General features: G+C 44.8%; 1 protein-coding gene across 2 annotated transcripts in view; it reads left to right on the top strand.

The window, feature by feature from the left end:
- Nucleotides 1-24149, top strand: part of SHARPIN (SHANK associated RH domain interactor) — a 1065128-nt gene that overhangs the window by 842597 nt on the left and 198382 nt on the right. The gene's annotated exons all lie outside the window — the stretch shown is intronic.

Below are 24149 nucleotides of genomic sequence, written 5' to 3' on the forward strand. Positions count from 1 at the left end.
AAGGAAAGGTTTATGCAGCTTTGGGCTAGGGTTATTTGCTACTTAAAATGTAAGCTTTGATTTGGGATTCTGGGAAGTTAGCTGGACATCAGGACACTCTGGACAGCTCGGCAAGGGATCTGGTCTCTGCATTCTCCTGGATGGGATTCTGGACAGCTAGGCAAAGGGGTCTGGTCTCTGCACTCTTCAAGATGGTAAGGTTCAGCTTTCCCTCTGTCCTCTTTCTCCTGTCTCTCTGGATTATTTTTTTCTGTCTGTGTGTCTGTCTCCTCAACCTAGTACAGTCCTCCCTTATATAGCCCAAATGACATAACTTAATTTACAATCTAGGGGGCGTACTCTATAATTACCCCTACACCTGGATAGGACAGTTCACCATTCCTCTCTCCGCCCCTTGGCCTTATTGGTTCAAGGGGAGAGAGCATCCTCAGTCTGTTTGGCATTTATTATAGTTCTTTGTTCTCAGGTCAACTTTTCAGCAAAACTGAGTTATGTATTATAACCCCAAACTTATACTAGTCATCGCCATAAGAAATAGATGTGCGGTTTCAGTGGGTCATAGGGAATTAGGTAAGCCGATCGCCAACTCTGCACGAGGTAGCATGGTCCTTTGGCACATTTTTGTCCTTTTCATAAAATGCATAAGTCATAACTCTACAAATGATTAAGCATGTTCATAATCTCATTTCCCATCTTTCCACCAATGTTCATATTTGTCTCATTTTTAAATCGGCCAGAAATTAGTCTTTACTGGCCATTTCAGTCCACAAAGTAGAAACATGCACTTATTCTCTTAACAACCTTCTGGAAATTGCATGGGAAAGTAGCATAAAATGAAACTATTTCTTATACTGAGTGCTGGGAAAAATGCCTAAAATTAATCAATCCTTTAATGATAATTTGGAGGATTTGTCACATATGGCTGGGCGGCACTTCCTCCTCCACAGCTCAGCTTGCAACAAAAGACTTTTATTACACCCTTTGAGGTTTACCAGTTTGTTCTTGGTAGTGGTTGCAATAGGAACTCACACTCCTTGGTTAAGCTCTAGCCACACTTGCTTTCTTTGTCCTCCCTGCTAGTACTGCCTTCCGGTCTGGCAGAGCAGGTAATTATAACGCCCTCAGCCACATCTCATGTCATTGCGGAATAGTTCACTTATAGGTGCAACTTCCAGTGGAAGGCAAGGCTTTCAATTGAGCAGTTCATGCCTGAGCCCAGGAACTGTTTTTTGCAGTATTGTGAGCCTCTTCCAAGGTGATTGAAGTCTTGTGGGTGGGAACATAATGTGCATTGCCTTGTCAACCCTGTCCCCACAGCACTGACATTTCTGTGCAAGCAAACCTATCCCTTCACGGTGGCTTTGAAGTCATTTTCTTTCCTTTTTCACACGTGTGCAAGCCGCATTTCATCTACAGTTTGAAATGCTGTTCTGTAGGTCATGAGATTCTTTAATTTGTCACTTTCAGTGGGTTTGCATTTGCAGTTGGTCGATTGACACGGAGGGGTAGACCCTCTGCACAGGGATCTTTGATTTAACACAGGCTAAAAGAAAAAGCAGTTTTTCATTTGCAATGTTTAGATTGCTGCTGTTCACATGAATGGGAAAACAAAAGCAGTGTTGGCTTGCAATGTTAAAATCCTTGCCCCTCATGTGAATTATTAGTAAGACCAGACCGTTTTTAAAAAAAATGTTTGTGTGTCGGTCATAACTTCTGTTATTCAGATAAAAGACAAGCAAGCAGGGCTGCTTTCGGTGAAATGTTTAACTTTTTGTCATTCAGCTGGAATAAAAGCAATTGCTGGGACATTCATGGTGAAATTTTAAATGCTCACCACACATGTTGCAGGGAAAGCACAGCACAGCCGTTTTTGTTAGCAATGTTTAATGACTCTTTTCAGATGACTGGGATTTCTCTTAAGGGCCTGTAAATGCACCCACGATAACCTGATGAAAAAGAACAAACTACTAAAGGTGAATTCTCCCATTTCGGTACTACAAGTTCAAGGGAAAATATGTTATTGGTTCTTGGAGTTTAAAACATGCACACCTTTTTAAAGTTAAATACTATTAGAAGAAAATGTCTTCTACTGGTTTTGTGTGTGTTGATTTCATGAAAGGCAAATGCCATTCGTCCTGTGCAATTTTGGTGGTTATACAAAAGCCAATTTAATGAAATGTGCATATTTCACTGTGATATGCTCATTTCTGGCGACGTCACATCCCATCGTGTTTGTTGATGAGTCCCCCCACTTTAATTTTTAGAACTTGACCCCTGGAAAGGGGCCTGGGACCAGAATATCGAGAAACTGAGAGAGTTATACATGTGATTTAACACCTGGCAGAATAGTGAACCACGCTTAATTAAGAGACATTACAGAGCTGAGAAGGGGGTCTGGGACCCACATAATGAGAAGCGAAGACCAGGGATGATAAAGGTATCCTTTTGCAAAAGACAGATGAAGAACAAACAAGATGAGAAGTACTCTAACAAAAGTCAAGAGAAGACCAGGGGAAGAGAAAGAGGTCCTCTGGCACAAGTTATAAGAAGACCGGAGGAACGAAGATGTATCTTTTGGCAGAAAGATAGACAATTTTGATTATATTTAAAGACAGCCTGGGAAAGGATTGGGGAAGGGAGACCCCGTTCCAATCTTTTTTTGGTACTATAAGTAAATCACCTGAAAAGATGTGGGTAAGAGTGAACTCCTCATCTGTGTGGAACAATACGGAAAAGCCTATTTACGGCTAGGGGAAGAAGGATATTCCCCCATCATTCATGGGAAACCCTCTTAGTTAAAGGGACAGGTAGGCTTCTTCCTTATTTTCTTTTAAATAAAGGTGTGTCCCAACAAGCATGCCACCTTTGCGTCCCACGCCTACTTCTGCACCCTTACAGTGCCTACCTACCAACATTCTTCCTTTCACTGAGTGAAGCCAAAAATGTGCTGTCATTGCTACACCATAGAGGAAATTTGATTTATCTTGTGGTTGGACCTGGTCTACCTTTAGGATAGATGTTCTCTCACACTTCACCAGACAGCTGTGGAAACGTCTCCCTAAAAGAGGGAAAAAAAGTAGTACCTAGTGCCGCTTGGTCTGTTGGTACACCTTTCCCTGGAGTGACTGCCATCTGGGTTCAGGTTCCCCACCAATGGAAATGTATGCTGAATTGCACATGTGCAGTGGAAAGGGCCCTTCCGAGTGAGTCCTACTGCACATTTGCAAATCAGAGAGAGGCCCAGTTGACTAAGTGTTCCCAGGCTGTGTCCGAAGCAGAAAGCACCCTAGACCTTTTTCATGTCAATCTGTCACAGGCTGGGGTGGGTCAGGTTCTCCTTGACCTACATAAGCTGCTGGAGTGCCAGGGCCAGGAAGCAGTGTTAAGGCACTTTGTGCTGGGCAACACTTGATAGTGTCAAGGTGGAGAGTGGCTGCTAGCCCTTACCTCGGTTATAGGTCAAGGGATCGAATCAAAAAGATCGAATGACAAAAGGGTTGAATCAAAAGGACTGAAAACCACTTTTTTTACCTAAACGAAAACCCCAAAAAAATATATAATAAAAAAAATGTTTCAAATCTTTTGTTTTCGATCCTATTGACTCTCACCTTTTGCATTCGATCCTTTTGTATTCGATCCTTTAACCGGACACCCCTTACCTCCACCCTACAGCTCCACGTAACCTGAATTATTTGATCCAGTGGAGCTGCAGATAACAGCACCATGCAGCCATCCTCAAGGCAAATATCCTGGGTGAGCACGTCTCCATCTTGAGTATCTTTTCTTGGTACCAGGAGAAGATCTAGCCAAGGAGGACTTCTACTAACACCATCATCAGATTGCTCAGTAGCCCAGACTAGCCTCCAAACATTAGAGAAACTGTGTTCTTTACTCTTCCCCTCGTAATCCTTCATTCCGACTTAACATAAAAGGTGTTGGTACAAGTTGTACCCCTGGGTGGCATTTTATTGGGACCATGCCATTACTCCGACCAATTAACTACAACCACTGAAAATGTGGACTTTCTTTATTTCGTCCTCCTTTAGACCCCATATATATGTGCGGGGATGGGTATAGTATATAATGTATATAGGGGGCATTGTGGGTGCCTACCCCGCATATATATGCACCCAGATGCCTCTGGGCTAGGCACGCTTCATAAATGACAAAATAAATATATAGGGTGAAAAGGGGGTCGAAATGAAAAACATTTGCAGTGGTCGCATTTAATTGTTTGCAGAAATTACATAGATACATTTTATTTAGGACTCCTCAGGTAATTGGCCCTGTCTGTGAGTACTGTCTGCTGGCCCAGTTCGTAATGCCGGGTAATACTCTTCATAGTGTACATGCATTTACTGCAGGCCCTTCTTTTCACCCCTGAAGTCTATTGACCAGGTTTTGGCCAGGGGGGCCTGGAGTAAATCAAATTCAGCTGGAAGCAGTTTTATTTGCCCTTCGGTCCTGTCTGGGAAATCCACTGTTGCAACTGGCATGTGGCATTATCTTTATTTTCTTGGAGGGGGGTTGGAATGTGAAACTGACCGGCATTTTTGGGCATCGGCGTGAAACTGGCATTGCACTTTTCTGGGTGCAATGTGGAAACTAGGACAGTGTGTTTAAGGGTGGCAACACCAGCGTAGAAATGTCGAGCCTGCCGGACCTGTTTCTTTTCTTAGACCTCTGTGCAAGCTCGCATGGCAATGCGATCAACTGGGGTAGCTCGGGCATCACACTCTTAGCACTGGCTTAGTCATTTTCTCTTGGAAATGGGAAATCGGCATGCTCCTTTTCTGGTGGCGGTGTGAAACTATGTTCTGGATTTTTATGGGGGCAATGTGCAAATTAGCAGGACAGTGTTCTTAACCGGAGTGCAGCTGTATTGGCCCGGTTGAAGCAACTTTTTGACCATTTTCTGTGGACAGTGTTGAAACTGGGCACGCGTTAGGCTGTGCTGTGGTATATTTGACAGTTCCAGGGTGTATTTGAGTAGCACCCCTAGAAAACTGAACATCCTATTAATTGTAGGGCCCTGATTATTTGAGCAATACGTGGATGCCTAGCTTGGTAATTTGGCTTTTGGTGGCAACACCATTTCCGGAGGCACTTCGTTAACCTACACAGGGGCAGTGATGTGTGATTTCTGTATTAGCAGAACATTGAAACTGGCGCAATAATACACCCTAGCACCGTATGTAAAAGTGCTGTAATTCCAGGTGACATATGATGGATAATCGTTTTTTCCCTGTCTATTAGTGGCCTGCTGCATCAGGCCTTGCTTCAGTGATGTGGTACCAAAGATATACGTGCAGTGAACCCACCGTTTAAAATCGGTATTGCCCCAAAATACCGACAATAAAATGCAGCATACGCTTTTTCTGTGGATTCCACGGGATAGAAAACAACAAAGCCCAACATCGGGAACTAGGTGAGCGGCGGTATCCCCGCTCCCCTAATTCGGCATTATGGGCTTCGGAGGTTGCAGGGGTGTCTTATACATTACATGGAAAGCGGGGGACAGATGAACCGATTTCGAAAAGCTCGATTTACAAAATGCGACCAAGTCAGCTTCGCGATTTTTGCATCTCAAACTTTTTGGGATGCAGTGTATTAACGTAGATCCTTCAAATCTTTGTTTGCCTCATGAATGATTTAGTGCTGAGGAATTACTCCATGGGCCGTCGCTTTACTAATAATATTAATGATAATGTAACATGGTCATATAACCCTTCATGCCAGATTTCTCCCGGTTCTCAGGACTGTAAAATTGGGTATATTTAGTGCCCACTTTTTCATGGTAATGTATCAACCTCTGAATGGCGAGTACTAAGTCAGGCCTGCCGGTATCGTATCAGAATGTCTCAGACGTCCCCCTTCAAAAGGGCCATCTTGTAGCATCTAACTCCATTTACCTCTTTTTATGCCAATGCAAAGGCTTGACCCCTCTCTACAGACACCCTAACTCGCCATGTCCCCACGTGTGAGTGAACTCCTGGGGTTATTCGCTTGCTAACAGCCTGATTATGATTCAGATACATTGGGCGAGGTGTAGTGACAAACAATGTAGGCTCTCGCTGCAGCTCCTTGCCCTTGTGTTCAGGCTCTGTCGGGTATAGTCCTGCTGTAGTCTGTAGGTTTTAAAGTTTCAAAAGATCATCTGGTTTTTCTAAATTTGGTTTCCTTTGAATTTTTGGTATTTGTGAACTGCACATGACAGCTGAGGCCGTATAGAGGCACAGATGGAAACCAAAAGTTATACAAAGAGTAGGCTAGAGTCCAGCAGACAAGTAGCTCATAGAAGGGGAAAAATGAGCTATCTAAATAAAAAGGTCTTTATGCTCTCTAAAATGGTGGAAGTGACTGTATGGTTTTTATTTCCAGTGCAAGTGAATTCCATAATTTTGGACCAAATACAGCAAATCTTCTGTCTCCCCTTGAGTTGTAAACAGAACGAGGGATAGCCAGAAGATGTTGATCGGTAGAGCGTAGGGATCTGGATGGTTGATATGCTTGAATTAGATCTCTTAAATACTCTGGGGCAGGACCATTAATACATTTATGTACTAGGCATGCCACTTTAAATCCGATCCAGTCTTCTACGGCCAGCTAATGTTTTGCTCGCCGCGATGATGAGACATGTGCACGGCGATGTAGGCTTAAAATGTATTTGTGAGGAATGCCAAGCAGTTGGCTGTTGGAATAGTCCAAGTGCCCATTGACTAGAGCGCCAACTACCCTGGCATACTCCGCCCTGGGGATAAAAGGTAGTGCCTGCCTAAAGAGCCCAAGGACGAAATGTACCGCCTTAACCTTTGCTCCAACTTGGGCCTCACACTCCAGGTCATCCTGCCAAATGCAGCCAAGATTTTTAACCTTAGAAACAAATTTCAGGTTTGAATCCAACAGTGTTGGGTTGGGTAGCTTCCTAGCAACCGCTAGAAGATGTTTAGGTCCAAATAAAATTAGCTCAGTTTTGGCAGCATTCAGCTGTAGCTGATTATGGGCCATGCAGTTACTAACCTCATCCAAACACTGTGCCAATTTGCCAAATGCATCATCAAAATTAGAGACTCTAAGAAAGATCTGAGTGTTGTCTGCGTACGAATGAAAATTCAGTACATGACGTCTCAGGATCTCTAGAAGAGGGCGAATATATAGATTGAATAGCAAAGATGACAGAGAGGACCCCTGTGGAACCCCACAGATCAATCTAATGGCATCTGACCGGAAACCTTCCAACCCTGCCTGTTATCGATTGGTCAGAAAGGATCTGAACCAGCGCAGAGCATGTTCAGATACCTTTCCCACTTTTTGTAGATGACCCAAGAGGATGGAATGATCAACCATGTCAAAGGCCGCGGATGGATCGAGCATCACGAGAAGGGATAACTCACTCTGATCCGCAGCCCTCAACAGGTCATCCTGAACAGCCAGAAGGGCCGTTTCAGTTCCAACCTTGGGTCTAAACCCACATTGGAGTTTGTCCAATATCAATTCCCTTTCTAGAAAGCCCTGAATTTGACCAGTGACTATCTTTTGTAGTATTCTTGCTGGCCAGGGAAGTCCTGCTATTGGCCGGAAATTCTGAAGCATTTTTGAGTCCATGTGTGGGCTTCTTCAGCAAGGGAGTAACTATTGCATGTTTCAGACTAGATGGACTTTTCCCCTATGAAAGAGATTTATTAACAAACTGGTAACAAATGGCGTCAGATCAGAAGCCAACCGTTTGGCCGCATAGGCAGGAAGAACAAAAAGAGTAATTTGTGGGTTTGAGCGTATCCAACACATGATGTATCTCTCTCATCGACTTGTTGAAAGTCAAAGATCGTCTTCTGCTCAATTAAGGTCTTAGGGTTGGCTGTACTTAGATTATTAAGGGATTCCAGAAATGTAACCCTTGCGGGGTGAATCTTTTTGGCGATATCAGACTTGATACCTTCAATCTTGTCTATAAATAATGAATTAAAAAGATTTGCCTGAATAAAAGAAGATTTCGATCGGTGTGGATTTACAGGCTGGATTGCAACATGTCGATATAATGGAGAATAGTTCCCTTGGGAGATTATCGGCTGCCTTTAGCTTTTTCCCCAAGGAACTCTTTTTTTGCTAAACAAAAAGTGTTTATACTCTCTGAGCGGTCTTTGCTCTCTTTGCATTCTCCAATGTTTTCATCGCTATGCCATTGTTGATCAGTCCTACTAACCGTTTTATGCAAGGGGATCAAATTTGGCATAAACCATTCTTTAGAAAGTCTGCTTTGTTTTAATTTCTTGGGGGCAATTTTGGAACATACTTCTTCAAGGATGGTAGTTCCAGCATCAAACAAAATCGTCACTAGAGAGTTGTGAATCTATGATGCCTAAGGTCTTTTTAATTTCTTCACCAGAAATGTTGGCTCTGTGCTTCCCTACCCTCGCAGGGACATTGATCACCACACTTAGGTACAGGAGAAAGCTATGTTGTACCTCTTCTAATTCTCTATCTTGCTTTTTGCTTTCTCTCTAGCTTGCTTTTTGCTTTCATGAGTGCTGCCGGTATCTTAGGTACTTGGTTTACGCTTACTTTGTCACCAACGTTTGACCCTAAAGTTTGATCTCCTCTTGGCCTGGGTTACTCAACGTATCCTGCTAAACATAGTTTGTGCGAACCGGTTCTAGCATTTCATGCATTTGATATATCGAGATGAAGGACGAGTAGACCTCGACCTCATCGTCCTCCAAGTCGATGATGATAATACACTGATTTAGGATGCCTAAAAACACAATCTAAAAGTGTTTAGAAACAAACGCTGGACTTCTATGCCAAAACTGTTTTTTATTTGTAGCAATAAATCCCAAATAGGTCAAACTTGATAATAAATTGTGGTAACTCATGCCGTCACTAGGATTTTCCCGATCTGGAGTGGGGATGGTGATCCCGTTTAAAGCTTTTATATATTGGGTGTATTTTTATTTCATTATATTTTATTGGACGTTTGTATGGCGCCTATAAACAGGTGTTTCCAGGTGCCACAAGACAAGATTGGGTGGGGGGATATGGGAATCCCAAAAGTACAACAAAGAGACTGTTATAATTGGCCTTGTGACAATCCTACCGTGCAACCCCCTGTATGACTCTGAAGGGACCAGACCCTAGTCGCATCTGCAGATGGAGAGATTAGCACGGGATGGGTAGAGGGAGGGAAGAGGAGAAGAAGAAAGTCTTGAGAAGTTTCCGGAACTTAAGAAGATCCGGCTCAAGTCTGTGGGGGGCGGGAGCCGAGGAAAGGGATCTACCTCACTCTCTCTGCTTGGAGAAATGTTTGAATTGCAGAGAGTTGGAGCCAGAAGACCGAAGGACTCTGGTCGGAGAGAAAGCTGGATGTACAGAGGTCCCAGCCCCCAGGCAGCCTTGTGGATGATGTATGTATGTATGTATTTAGTTTTTATATAGCGCCGTTAGCCCGAGGGCATCAGGGCGCTTGTACAAAGAACACTGAAACTGCGAGACAACAAGACGGACAACACGTGTGAGACGGACAAATGGTACAGCTAGCTATTGAGCGGCAAGGTCTCAGAGTGAGGTCCTGCGCCCACGGTCCTATCTAAAGAGGTATGTTTTCAGCCTCTTCCTAAAAACTGAGTGATTGACTTCGGACCTAAGTGATTCCGGGACGCTGTTCCACAGTTTAGGAGCCAGCACAAGAAAGGATCTGCCCAGCCCTGTTTTTAGCTTAAACTTGGGCACGTGCAGAAGGCATTTTCCACCCGAGCGTAGGTTTCTGGTGGGGTTGTAGGGCCTTAAGTGTGATTTCAAATATGAAGGCGCTGTGCCATAAAGGCATTTGTGGACCAGGCAGAGAGCTTTAAACTTAATGCGCTCCTCTACTCTGAGCCAGTGCAGAGCTAGCCTCTCTTCGGTAACATGGTCTTTCCTTTTCAGATTTTTTACTATTCTGACCGCGTTGTTCTGGATAACCTGACAACTGGATAGATCCTTGGATGCGGCCCCCAGCAACAGGGCGTTCCCATAGTCGAGCCGTGAGAGAATGATGGCTCTTGCTATCGTAGCCCTGTTTACTTCGTTAAGCAGTGGTTTAATTGCTTTCTTAAGCCTAAGATAGTATGATGTGTTTTTTTGGAGGAAGTTAGTTCAGCTACTTCAATCGAAAGAACCCTGGAGGTGGCACTTCTGAAATGGGCTTCTGGGTCTAACTAATTTCTCTGTTGTGTTTGAGTCCCCTTGTTAGATTGTTTAAGGGGAAGTGACAGAGGATGCAACAGGTCTTGAATTTGATCTTTTCAGACACCGGTAGCCAGTGTAGAGATTTTAGGGCTGGAGAGATGTGGTCCCTGGGCTTGCGGCTATGGATACAATTTGCAGTCCTTTTCTACCTAGAACATTTCTGAAGGTGATTGAGCATTGTACATGAGGCATGTAAGGTATTACTCAGACATGCGTTTCACTGATATGTTGACTCATCTTGAAGATGTAATTCTCTGTGCAGAGCAAAACAAAAGGGGGCAGCTGTGACATGCAAGCCCACTCCTGTTTGTCATTCTTCAAGCATTTTCAGAAATGTCTGTACTGTGTGCAGTCGATCCATTTTGTCTCTGCAGATAGTTTTTCAAACTTTTTAATATTCGAGAAAGGGCCCAGGCACCCCTCTCACAGATTGCATGAAAATTTACAGTGAAAAACCCAGCATCTGGATAATTGAACATGCAACGAAATGCCCGAGGAAAACTAGCAATCAGCACCAAGTCCAATAAAGAGTCGATGAAAGCTACTAGAGTCCATAACCAACCAGGGCCTTTCAAGTTAATGATAAAACTGACCTTGAAACTGTGATTAACGAATGGATGCGGGCGGAAGGTGAAGCGAATGATATCCTCAAGAAATCATTTGACCACCACTAATTCCTAACCCTGCTAGAGGGGGATTAAGTTTTGCTTGCAAAGAGACCTTATGGCTTGCTGAAGAATCTAATTTATTTTTTATCATTTATCCTCTGGGCCTTTTCTACAACTCGTCTATATTGGAAGCAGAATCTGAGACCTTATGATGTTACAATGCTTCCTACCGGTCACTTGCCACTGTTCTAACGTGCTTGGGTCATGTGACAGGATGGTAGCATGGCCTGGAAGCAATCAAACTTTGGTCTAGGAACTGCTGAATTGCAAAGCCTTTGCTTGTAGGCCTTCTTTTGTGAAACATGGTCATTGACCACAGCCTTGTAGTGTCTAAACTGTATTTTCCTCTTTCTACTTCAATCGAAAGAACCCTGGAGGTGGCACTTCTGAAATGGGCTTCTGGGTCTAACTAATTTCTCTGTTGTGTTTGAGTCCCCTTGTTAGATTGTTTAAGGGGAAGTGACAGAGCGTCCGATGCTTCAGACAGTATGACTCTGATTAGGGTCTCCAGGGAACAGCTATACTAAATCCCCATCCCCCCACCACAAGTACAGATGATGAGGTGCATGCAGTGTGTAGAAGCCATTAGTGGCGAGCCCTGTAACTGCACTATTCTCTTGTTCAGTGCTGTGACAAATCCCTTGTCAATTCTTACCCAGAGGGGAACCCTTCCCATGGGGCCAGGGAGGTGAGGCCGATACCAGATAGTCCCCCTGGGGGTGGTACTCAGTGGGAAGATCCCATGAGTGGGGACCCCTTCTGCGGCAGAAGGGAAGACGGTTAAGGTAGAAAGTGGTATGGCAACCACTATTCTGTCCTACATGATCCACCACACAACATGGATAGGGCCCAAGCACCCCCATCCTCTGTCTCCTCTTTCTTCTGTTAGTTACTTCATGCATACTAACACAAAGAAGAGCAGGGCAATGAAGAGCCCTACACAGAACCACGGCAAACATACTAGCTATCCGAGATTCATGAGCCGATTTACCATAACTGATGAAGGACTTTCCTCAGGATCAGTCCTGCCCCAGAGGAGCATTGAGCTGGGAAGCAAAGCTGTTGGACACCCTGCCGACCCGGCCGCAGACTGCAGGAGGAGGTGGGCGTCCAAAAAGGTGTAGAGCCTAAACTCACCTCAAGGCTGGGAACCACAACACCCGGTGGCAGGAAGGAAGCCCACTGAGTAGTCGAGGCGTGACCCGACGTGCGGGGGGAAACCAGCATGCTGGAGCTGCCGAGAGCAGACCACAAAGCTTGCCGGTGTTGCAGAGGACCAGAACTCTTTTGGACCACGTTAGAAGGTACACGGAGGTGGACCAGGAAGGCAGTGGGAACCCTTAGAGGCTGTTGTTGTGAAGAAGTGGGACTGATCAGAGAAACGAAACAGACACACACTGGGTGAGAGTGCACCCCAAAGAAACCAGAAGAGAGGTAAGGGTCTGGGACCCATATGCTTAGAGAATTGTACATACAGGGCAATGCCTGGCAAAATTATGAACCGGGCCTGATTAAGAGAGAATATAAACCTGAAAAAGGGGTCTGTGAGCCAGATAATGAGAAGAGGAGACCAAGGGGGAGATAGATATCCTTTGGCAAAAGTCATACGAATACTGAAGGAAAAGAGAAATATTCTTTAATAAAAGTCAAGAGAAGACCAGAGATGGAAAGATATATCTTCTGGTAAAAATCAAGACATCAAGTTTATTGAAGGAGAGCATAAGAAAGGCCTCCGGGAAGGGAGGCAATTCCCCCATCTTTACTGAACTGTAAACAATTGCCTGAGAACGGAGAACCCCTCTCCCATCTATGAGAAGCAATACAGAAAAGCCTAGTGAAGTCCAGGGGAAGTAGGATATTCCCCGATTTATTTACGAATTGCCTAAAACTATTCAGAAGGAGGGAGGCACCCTTTTGGAATCAGAGTGTTAACCTATTCTATAGTTTTCTTTTGAAGTGTAAGGGACGGAAATAGGTTTGGGACACGGGACACAGGACAGTGGACTACTTGATTTTGACGGATGTTCTGACACCATCCTCCATTTTATTTGAGGCAGGGAATCCCCTTGTAGTTATAGGGACAAATGGGGTTCTTCCTTATTTTCAATAAAATGTGTTAAATTATGGGTATAACTGTTAAATATGTGTTTATGCCAACAAGCATGCCACCTTTGTGTCCTGCGCCTACTTCTGCACCCTTAAAGGGCATAGAAAATTGCTGCCAAAGGGGGGTTGGAAGCAGCGACACATACAGGTGTGGTGGAACCAGACCGGGAACGTGTTCCCGTTAGCAGATGTCCTGTAAACAGAGAGGAAGGCGAGTTCTTGTTACTGCAGTTGCACGATCCGAATGTCACATGGCCTAGTAAGACAGTTTTTTGTTTCCCTTCTTCCCTGTCCCTCCACCCCTCTTGCCTTGTTGCACCTTGAAACACCTTTTTGCTGTATAGGCGCATTATAAATACCCAATAAATACATTTTACATATAAAAAAAAATAAGACGCAAAGGGGAAAAGGCAAGGTCAAAGAAGGTAAACTTGCTATACTCTTTGAAGTTGACACAAGCTACAATGCCAAAGACTGTAGATGGAAGAAAAGTGTGTTCCAAAGGCAATTATAGGTTGTTGCTGGTTGCAGAGAGACAAGAGAGGCAAAGAGGCTGCCCCTTTGAAAAGTGATGTTCAGAGGAAGAGTGCCTTGCCTATTTGAAGGTGTGGAGTTCCTGAAAGTGGATCTTGTCAGAACCATAACCAGTTTAAAGTTACACAGTACTGAAGCTGTGGTAGTGTATTTGTTTATCAGTAGATGTAAGACTTCAGTAGCACAAATGAAGTGGAAAACTGAGGTAAAGCAGGATGCCCTCATGGTAAACGTGTGTATGAATTGGAGTTACGGAAGTAGAAGTGCTGTGAAGTCATCCTGATAAAGATAACTACTGTGATTCCTAACACTATCAAGAAAGACATACTAGTGTTAACCAAGAACTGTTTCTCCTTAACATTTACAGAAGTTGTATTTCTTTTGCACTAACATTGAAGCTATTCTGAAAATGTGGAAAGTTCTTATTTCACCAAGAAGAAAAGCTTTGTTGTTGGAACTTTGGTTAACAAAACCTTATTTTGACTTTGAAACACAAAGTATAATCGAGACTGTAATACCTACATGGATTTCCTTGTTTATTTTTGTTGAGCATTGAAGTAATTAACCTTGAATCCTGGGAAGGGAAGTTCACCTAGATTACTAAGAGATTATCAGTTATCAAGAAACTGTGAATATCATTGTTGATGTTATTTGAATTGCCATATATTTTGTTTGTGTATTTGATGTTTAAGTGTGAGGGCCAGAGATCCTGTGTTAGTGTTTCCCTTTAGTTTTGTTAGGCAGGGAAATCCTTGTCAGAGTAGAGATAGTCAGGTGCTTTATAACTTTTATAATTTAATACATTGGTATATTTTGAACAATCAATCAAAAGTTGCACACCTCACATTGCTGACACCTCACTGTACCTGACTCTAAACAACTAGACCTCGAGCACATGTGTGTCAAGCAGTGTTCATGATACAAGACAGTGACGCTGTTCCAGTTGAGAAAGCAAATTCAACTCCCTATTCTCAGTTATAATAAAAAATATAAATTTTATTATCAGCATAAATACAGTTAATATAAAATCCTATTCATGACAACCAAAAGAACCAACCTTTCATGTAGATAAAGTGACTTGTGCGACACAGTGCTAATTTTGATCTCTCAGATAAAATGATCAAGAATTGGTTTGACTGGACAACAAAGAAAGGAGGACTACAAACGCACACATGATCATGTAAACATTCTAGACAGAGTAGTGCTAAACATTAGTAATTCATCTGCATGATCTCGAACATACACAAAAACCCTATTACAATCAATTGTTAGGAACAAGTCTAGGGACAACCCAACATGTTTCTTTCCTTTCAAACAATATAAAAGTCTCTGGAAATTCATCAGGGGTGATCAACTTTCTCTGTTGTCTGCAGCAATGCTATTCACATCAGCCACTGACCTGTTAGTCTGCGCTACCAAGGCCACCAATCCTTATGCCAATTAATGGGCTATTAAGCAGTGTAAGTTGGAAGAACTCAACCCTTCCTTGTCTCTTGTGATTGAGGTACACATAGTGATCCTATCATCAGATTTGAATAGAGGACTTGAACGTAGTATCGACTCTGTCTTCGCTCAACCCGCAAATGGCACAAGAGTCGAGGCATTCTGTTAGAAGCAGCCATCGCCTCAAATAATATGTTGTGACTGATTCAAAGATGTTGAGAGTCTGTGCAATGGGATTCTGATAACCAGAAGTAAATGCATGTCTCAACTGAGCTCTTGGTGCTCCTATGTAAACCGACACTCTTCGGTCTGTGTTGTCAGCATACCCGCTACTAAGATACCTGCAAGTAAAGGCTGCTTAATTGTTCTGGTATTGTGAGTACTAGAGCACTTACTGCCACAGTGCTTTGGGTGCATGTCAGGTAAGGCATGTGTTGGATTATTCCGAGTTGAAGCAAGCAGCTTCTTTCAGTGGCTATAAGATGTGGTTCAAGTGTGAGGTTGCTATCCATCAAGATTCTGACGTTTCTGATAGTTGTTATAGGTACATGGCAAGATACATAACTTCTTAGCAGGACATTGGTGGCAACTCTGAGGTGTGGTTCCAGAAATCATAAACTCTGTTTTGATTGGATTAAGTGTTATATGTCCTCATCCACGAGTCATTGTGTGTGAGGCATTTGATAAGATCTGGTGCATTGAAGGAAGGTTTGCTTGTGAGCATGATTTTGGTATCATCCGTGAAGTTGACGTATGAGAGTCCTGATTTTTCGAGGCGTCCCAGAAACAGAGTGTTGTTGTTATAAGGAAGGCGAGCCACCAGACTTGATTGCGACACAACATGTATGAGTTTGCATAGGAAATGACTAGAAAGCGGTTCTTTGTTGTTTTGGACCTGTTATTAAGAATTGAAGTGATCCATTGTAAAGTCTGCACTGTGCGGCTTTCCAGATGTTTTCAACCACAACTCCCAGAATCCCACGTCATTGGCTATGCTGGGTAGCTTTGATTGGCGCTGTAGTCCAAACTATCTGTGGAACCAAAGGTTGCAGACCTGTGTTTCAGACCAATGTCCTGTAATCTTTTTAGCAGGATCTCTTAGCCGATTGGATAGAAAGTGGCAGCTATGTCTAGTAGAATGAGCGAACTAGATAAGTTGGTGTCTACATTGTGCCCCTTACAAACTACAGTGTTAGTTCTTTCCCTCTTTGGTCAAAATAGTATTGTGATTTGTGGAGGAAGTTATTGGTGCCAGCGTTTTCCTGCAGCTGTTGGCAAATACATTTCTAGATGCTTTATCAATGTGAAGTGTCATCAGGAAATTGGTCAGTAGATTGCTAGGATCTGCCACGTGTCTTTCGAGAATGATGCCTTGTTTGGTGAAAGCTTTGAGCCCTAGGACGCTGTTGCCAGAATTCTGTTGGATTAACTGATTTTCTTTGAACTTGTTCCTAAAACCACACAAGGCTTTGTGGATCAAAATGGCTCCCATTAATTGCATCTAAATCCCCTCTGATCATAGAGTGAAAAGATGCAATTATGAGGCCTGTCTATTTTTAAGCTGCTGATGCTCACAGAGCTACAATATTTTACTCCTACATTGGTTCCTCTTTCCACCATACTGTGTGGGTGTCCCTGGCTTTTTACCCCCAATAAAAATCGCAATTCACCTTTAAATCATGAAGCAGGTAGTTGAAAGGTTGCAGCTGTGACCATGCTGTACTAACCACCCCTTCACCCCCCCCCGGCGCCTCAACTCAGTCCTCTTTTCCACGCAGACAGGAATGGACCTGCCTGCGCTTGTGTGATATTTAGATGTGCGACAGCTTTCCACGCTTTTTTTCAAAATGTCATTCACCTGGCCTCTGGCACCTCCCTTTCCTGGCGTATGTCGGTCACAGGCGGATTTACAAGGTGCGCTTCCTGTGAGGGCTTTTTCCTGGTGTCGATCCCCATGTGCTTTGTCTGATATGCTTGGTGGCTGATCACTGATTGGAAGCCTGTGCAGCCGGCGGCATTCTAACGCCCAGATCCCTTTAGAACAGGCTCTCCAGGTGGTGTGAAATTTTCTCCAGGTCCCCGCCAGATCACCTCATATCCTTTGTACTTTGGAGATCGAAATCACAGGATAAGGGAAGTCCTCTTTTCGGGTTCCCCCAGCAGAATGATTCCTTCCCAAGAAGTTCCTCTCTGGAAGGGGTCCAGTAGATCCTCGTTCCAGCACCCATCCCGAGGCTTCCAAAGCTACCAGTGCATGCACCGAGGGGACAACAGGCTCTACCGGGACTGTTGATGTGGGGCCTACCGGCTCTAGCAACAGACGGATGTGTGAGGGTCTTAGAAGCCCTGAGCAGAAGCTAGAAGGGGAGCCTAAACGCAATCGGACACCACCAGGGCTACAACTGAGGTCAGTATGACTCTGAGTCTCCTCCGAAGTCTGCAACATTACAGAGTCAGGACTTGAGAGCCCTCACAGGCGTAGCAGACAGGGCTCTGCGTTGGACACTAGTTTCCCATTCATTCCTTGCACTTGATCAAGAGTAGATACACTGGTGGCAAAACAATTCAGTGCTTCAGCACCAATGGTGGTGGAAGAGTTTGCCTCACCTTGTGGTTCAACTCCTTTGGAATGGCTAAGCAATCAAGCAGACAATCATTCCCTTTAGCACAACCGCTTCAGAGTTCGGTGGGCCCAGAAGGACTAATCATTTTGGATTGATCCCTGAAACAAACCAGGGTTTTCATGAGATTGAACATATATAGGTTTGGCAGTGGATAGGTCTGAGTGTGCCCACTAATGTTGCATATGAATAAGTTGAATTTTATGAGATTATCAACACAGAAAGAGTGTTGAATAATGTAAGTGTTGTCTGTGATATGTGTATAGATCTTTTTTTTTTTAGCACATGAATAAAACATCATTTGAATAAACTACCATGACAAATTTGATGGTCTAAGGGGGAGTGTAAATGACATGATGGCCTTGATCATTGTTTTTTGTATAAGCAGTCGGGCAGACAATCATGCAGACAATCATTCCTGTTAGCGCAACCTCTAGCAAAACACCCTTACTGAACAGGGGCTGGTTACCGGCCTGCTCGTCATGGTACACTACTTACCCCTCGTCATCCATTTCTCGGTACTGAAAGGCGCCATACCAGTCAAGCAGGCACCATCTAGGCGGAACCCCACGTTAGCTGCTGTGACGAATCTCGGCAATTAGTCCCTTACCCTCAAGGGGCAGCCCCCCCTCCCTCATTGTGAGGCTAGGGAGGTGAGCCCACTCAGCAACTCCCTCCCTAGGGGTCAAGGGAAGTGGGACTTTGCTGGGAGAGACTCCCCCTTTGGGGTCAAGGACTCCCATTCCCGTGAGGAACTCCCTAAGAAACCTTCCAACAGTACGTACCTCTTCAAATACATCCAGTAAAGAAAGGTATGAAGAAACTACCAGTATGTGTTCTCATCAAGAATCTCACCCTGTACTGAGACGAGGAGGAAAATCTGTGAAGGAGTGGAAAATACAGAACAAACAAAGAAAGGAATATGAGATTATGCCAAGGAAGTCCCATGGCTATGTAATAAAAGAAAGGGGGGAGACTGGAGAAAAAGAGAGGAAGCCTGCAAGTTACAAAACTGCTCAATGGCTTTCATGCAGACAAGGCTGGATGTGGTGTGTCCATAGATCGAGAGGAAGCAAACTGCAGAATTATACATTCAGTGTCGGGAAACCAGAGAGAAGAGACAACCCAACGCAGATGCGAGGCGTCCTTATCCAGGGGGAGAACCGAATGGTGGCGTGACCACAACAGAGCAGTGGTGGACCAGAGGTCCCCTTGAACAATGCTGATACCACTCCTCTTAGACTAAAGTGGAACCTACTGGCAGACGAGATACCGGAGAACCCACTTGTACAGCAACACATAGGTAAAGCAATAGAAGAATCATGAGAGGCCAACCTGATAAAACAGAAGGAAGGTCCCACCAGAATAATAAACCCGGTGATGTTATTCCTGAACACGGCTGATAACTGGGAAAACGAGAGACCCAGGAGAGGGTACAGAGAATCATTACAGGAACGCTCGTACCCATCTCAGTCGATATAAAGCATTGACATTGAATGATGGGAAAGAGAATCATTACTGGAACGCTCGTACCCGTCCCAGTCGAGATAAAGCATTGACATTGAATGAAGGGAAAGGGAATCGAACATGAGCTAGGCCAATTTTTCCCATTTTCAAGCCTCCCCTTTCTTCCGGCATTGGAAGTTGCCACGGCGACTGGGCAGACGCAAGGCACAGACACCGCTCTGCAATGGTACTGTTTCCCTGTCGCACGAGTCAATACGGTCACATGACCGCCAGCACAATGTCATCATGTCGAGCCCATTCACTCCAGCTCTATACAGAACTGGACAACAGGACAAATGCTTCTGATTGAAGTTAGTACCCCGGCTTTTGTACTCTGTTAAATAATCTAGTTGATCTGTCATTTGATCCTGTTTCCTTGTCACAGACTGCCTCTGCCTCTCGATTCTGTTTGGTTCTGCTGATATCACGGTATACAATCCTTTCTGCCTTGCTTTTGGATTGCCTTTGGATTGGCCCTTTTGTTTATCTGCTTTGGTTCTCTTTGAAAGTTAGTATTGGAATCTTCCATTGTACCTTTGGAGATTTTTTCAACAGCTTCACAAACCTGATGAAATCTCAATAAATGACTGGCATACTCAAGGGGTTGATCAAGGGGGTAATTTCCTAGGTGTAACTTCCCCAGCAGCCATGAACAACGCTGCTGCCTCCTACTCCCTCTGTTTTCAGTGGGTCTGCCTCTGCCACCTCAGCCGCTTGAGCTGGTACCCCCACAGGATATTCAAGGGGCAGATGCAGCGCCTTCTCAGGGTTTGCAACTGGTTAGCGGTTCTCCGCATGTGTCAGTAGAGTGCCAATGGGATGCTGACAAGGAGGATACCCCCTACTCAGCAAAGTCATTCAATAACAGAATGTAGGGTCTGGTGGAATATTTAGGTGTCCTTCCTCCCCCTCAGCAACTGCAGCCTGAAACTGGCATCTTGCCCGAGCACTCTGCAATAGTCACAAGGGACTCCTCATTACAGGGCCACTCTAGGCGACCATTCTACCCAAGGGTTTTGCCCGAACACTCTGCAATAGTCACAAGGGACTCCTGATTACAGGGCCACTCTAGGCGACCATTCTACCCAAGGATTTTGCCCGAGCACTCTGCAATAGTCACAAGAGACTCCTTATTACAGGGCCACTCTAGGCGACCATTCTACCCAAGGGTTTTGCCCGAGCACTCTGCAATAGTCACAAGGGACTCCTGATTACAGGGCAACTCTAGGCGACCATTCTACCCAAGGGTTTCAGTCCCTTCAGGACGGGCATCAGCACATATACTTTCTAGAATTCAAGGCTATAGGGTAGGCACTGAAATGTTTTCACGCTCTAGTCTGGGTCAGAGTAGTCCTAGTCAGAATGGACAGCTCAACATCCATTTTATGTCAACAAACAAGAAGGGATCAGATCTCCACTGTTATGCAAGTTGGCGATAGAAAGATGGAACTAGGCGCTCAGCCAGGGCATGACTTTCATAGTGGTTCACCTTCAGGGAGACAGCAATACCGAAGCACACCGACAATGCAGATTAAGGAAGAATGCATACGAATGGCTCAACCAGGTCTTCCAGGAGTGGGCGTGTCCGGAACTAGATCTTTTCACTTAAGAAGTGAACACCAAGTGGCTCTCCTTCACCTCTTGGGAAGGTCTGCGCAGAGGTTAGCTAGGGGATACTTTCCAGATCCCATGGAACAACCTTTGGTGTCATTCGCTCCCCCAGACTCCCCTTTTGCTGATAGCCTTCAGTAGGGTAAATGATTCTGATCGCCCCTCGCTGGCCGTCCAGGGTGTGGTCCTCTGATCTATTGCATCTGACAAGTCGAGACCTGCTGACGTTACGAACCACCTCAATATCTACTGAACTAGCAAGAGGAAGCTGTGATCCATCCAGTTTCAGAGGTGCTGGCTCTAGGAGCATGGTTCCTGAGCAGGTAGCTCTGGGCCATCTTGGGCTGTCAGATCAAAACTTGCAAATCGTGAGCCCAGTATATGAGCAACTGGTCTCGATTCTGGGCAAGAGATAATATTGATAATATTGATCGTCTAGCTTGTTTTCTGAATGACGTCTTATCCTTTTCAGCCTACCGCCTGCAAACTGGTGTTCAAGTGGATACATGCTGCACTTATTTGAGGTATACAAACATTTGGTTAATGCAGCATTTTTCTCAATGAATGCGGTGGTTGAAAGGCATTTGCAGGGACTTGCAAAATAGTGTCCTCCAGTCAGCCGGCCCCATCCAGTAGGGAACCTTAATGTGGTCTTAGCAGCATTAGCCCTTTGTATCGATGGCATTGGTGGACATAAAATGGGTCAAGTGGAAAACCGTATTGTTAGTAACAACACTAACATCCCCTGAAATGGTGAGTAAAATACAGGCATTAGCAGCTTATCAGCACTATACTGTGGTTCATAAAGATGAAGTGGTGCTTCACCAATCTCTACTTAAAATCGTGTCAGCCTTCCATAGTATTCAGGAGATACTTCTGCCAATCCTTTTCCCTGATCCAGAGTCCGATCCTGGCGGAATGCTGCGCTCATTAGACTTGTGATGAGTGCAGGAGAACCAAGTGGGATGTCCTTTTTATTACCTTGCGTGGTTCCTCTTTGGGCAGCCAAGCATCAAAACCTCGTTTCTGACATCTCCGAAGCATACACATTTAAAAATAAGGACCCCCTGCAGAAATCAATGTGCAGGCAGTCAGGGCAAAGGCTACAGCAGGGGCCTTCCAAAGACAGGCTTCCTGGGACATTATCATCAAGGCGGCTATGTGGTCGTCTTCCTCCGCCTTCTGCAAACACTGCCGTCGGTGCCAGGTAAGATGCTGCTTTCAGGCAAGCAGTATTAAAGAATGTATTTGCATCCAGTCGGAAATAAAGGATCCTTGACCCAGTGTAGGTTGAGCGCTAAAATCAGCCATACAGTATGGAGGAAAGGGGACAGACGCAGGAGTAATAAAAGGTTTCTCGCTGTAGTGACTGGAGTACTCCTAGTCCTTAGACCCCTTCCTTCATATGACCTACCAACCATCTCCCAAATGAGTCAGCCAACCAGTAGCATTGTGTAAAAGGGAGACTGCGGTGAGGCGCCTGAGGGCGGGGCTATCAGTGTGTGGTCATGCCTGCAGTCGCGCCTGCGCACGCTTAAACATTTGAAGGGGAATTGTGCTTTTTTGCAGGCAAAACGGTCCCGTCCCTATCCTGGGACACCCATACAGCATGAGGGAAAGTGGACTATGGACAAGGAGTGCTCCAGTAACTATGGTGAGTAACTTTTTATTTAAAAGTGCCTGCGAAAATGTTTGACTTGTCTATTATGACCCTTTGAGTAATGGATCCCACAGTTCACACAGGGATCCGTATACTTAATGTGATCTGCTGATTGCTTTGGCCTTCTTGGAAGAACCATCTTCTGAATTGTGGGCTTCAGTTTACTGTGTTCTGATAAGGAAAATGGTTTTCCTTCTTGCCCTTATTTCTGCCAGAAGATTTGATGTCATGCACGCCTGTGTACTGCAATGGCTCCACGTCACCAAACGAAGTCCTTTCTTATTGAGTGTCAGTGATGTGTCGGTAAAAGAGACAACTTTCCTGAGTGAAAGTTTTCGAGAACACATATGCAGACAAGAACCAGGAGAGGAAGTTCCTCAAGTTAATGACAATCAGCCTCATTGGAATAATAATTAGAATTGTTCATTTATAACACGCTTAATACCAACAAGTGGTTTCTAAATGCGGGATTGGGCTTCGAACTTGCTTCCAAGACAAACGTGTTGCCCCTGAGCTATCCTTCCTCCCTAATCTCGGCAGTAGTACCATTGAGATACCACCAAATGGTATTACCATTACTACCCCTTGATCTGGCAGTAGTACCACCAGATTACAAGTGGTGGTAGGCAGTGTTAGTCCCCATTAGTGGAGTCCATTTCAGCGGTATTACCACCGGCAGTAATACTGCTGATTTGGCCGTATTTGGGTTGTAAGGCAGAGGAATTATTTCCAGCATTCTGCTGGAGGGGTTTCCCCTGCCTTACCTGCAAACCTCTAGTTCGGTGGTGTGGTAATGCAGCGGTAACTCCGCGTTACCACTGTGTTTTACCACGTCGCCAAACTCGTAATGAGGCCCCATGTTTGTAAATGCTGAGCACAGAAATTAAGTTAGAATATTTTTATATTAAAGTATTGGAAAATGCATTTGCGTTATAGGAACCGGGAGAGAAGGTTAAGAAGAGTGTTGATGGATAGCTCAGGCGCAAATGCTCGTCTTGGAAACAGGACAGTGCCGTGCTTCATGTGTTCGATGCCCCTTTTCGGCTGGCTCCGCTCTTCATCTTCCTGTGACAAATCAATTGAGTACCAAATGTGGGTAATGATGATAGTGACCCCAATTATTACAGCGCGTATTACTACTTTGGCATAATCTCTTGTCTGCTTCAAAGCAATGATCCACGTGCAAGCTGGTTATGGTCTGTTCCAGGTGACCTGCCTTCTGCCCTTACCTGCCCCCTCCCATACACCTGCCCCACTGATCTCTGCGCCTGCTGTCTCCCCCCCACCCCCCCTTTTTCACCCTCCTTCCACTTAGCTCATTCATCTGGCTTCTTGGGTGCCATCTGCGTGCCCCACTCTGTGTCTGAGCCTTGCTCTGGTGCAAGCCTCAGTCCCGATCAAGGGCCTCCTCCAGATTCCTTCTGCACTTCCTTCTCCAGGCTCCTGGCTGCCTGCTGCCGGCTGCTCTGGGTGGCGCCTGGTAACTCAAGTGGCCCAAAAAAAGGCGAACAAGTAACATCATAGCCTGGCTTCCAAGAGGGAAGTATAAGATCGACCGATCCTTTTCCTACTATAGCTGCACAGCGGGAACATTGCAAGTGCAGCATTCATTAAACCCCACAGGTTCTTAATGACTTTGATGGTTTGTCTTATTGCCCAAGTTATTGTATGTGAAGTCGGTACAAATAGTAATTCATATTTTTCAACTGGCAGAGTCGGATTACACTCTGATAGTGAAGGTTGGAGAATAGAGCTTTGGAGAGCTTGAGCAAGAGT

Source organism: Ambystoma mexicanum, chromosome 5q (genome assembly GCF_040938575.1).
Source record: "Ambystoma mexicanum isolate Mex_15411 chromosome 5q, UKY_AmexF1_1, whole genome shotgun sequence".
Classification (NCBI taxonomy): Eukaryota; Metazoa; Chordata; class Amphibia; order Caudata; family Ambystomatidae; genus Ambystoma; species Ambystoma mexicanum.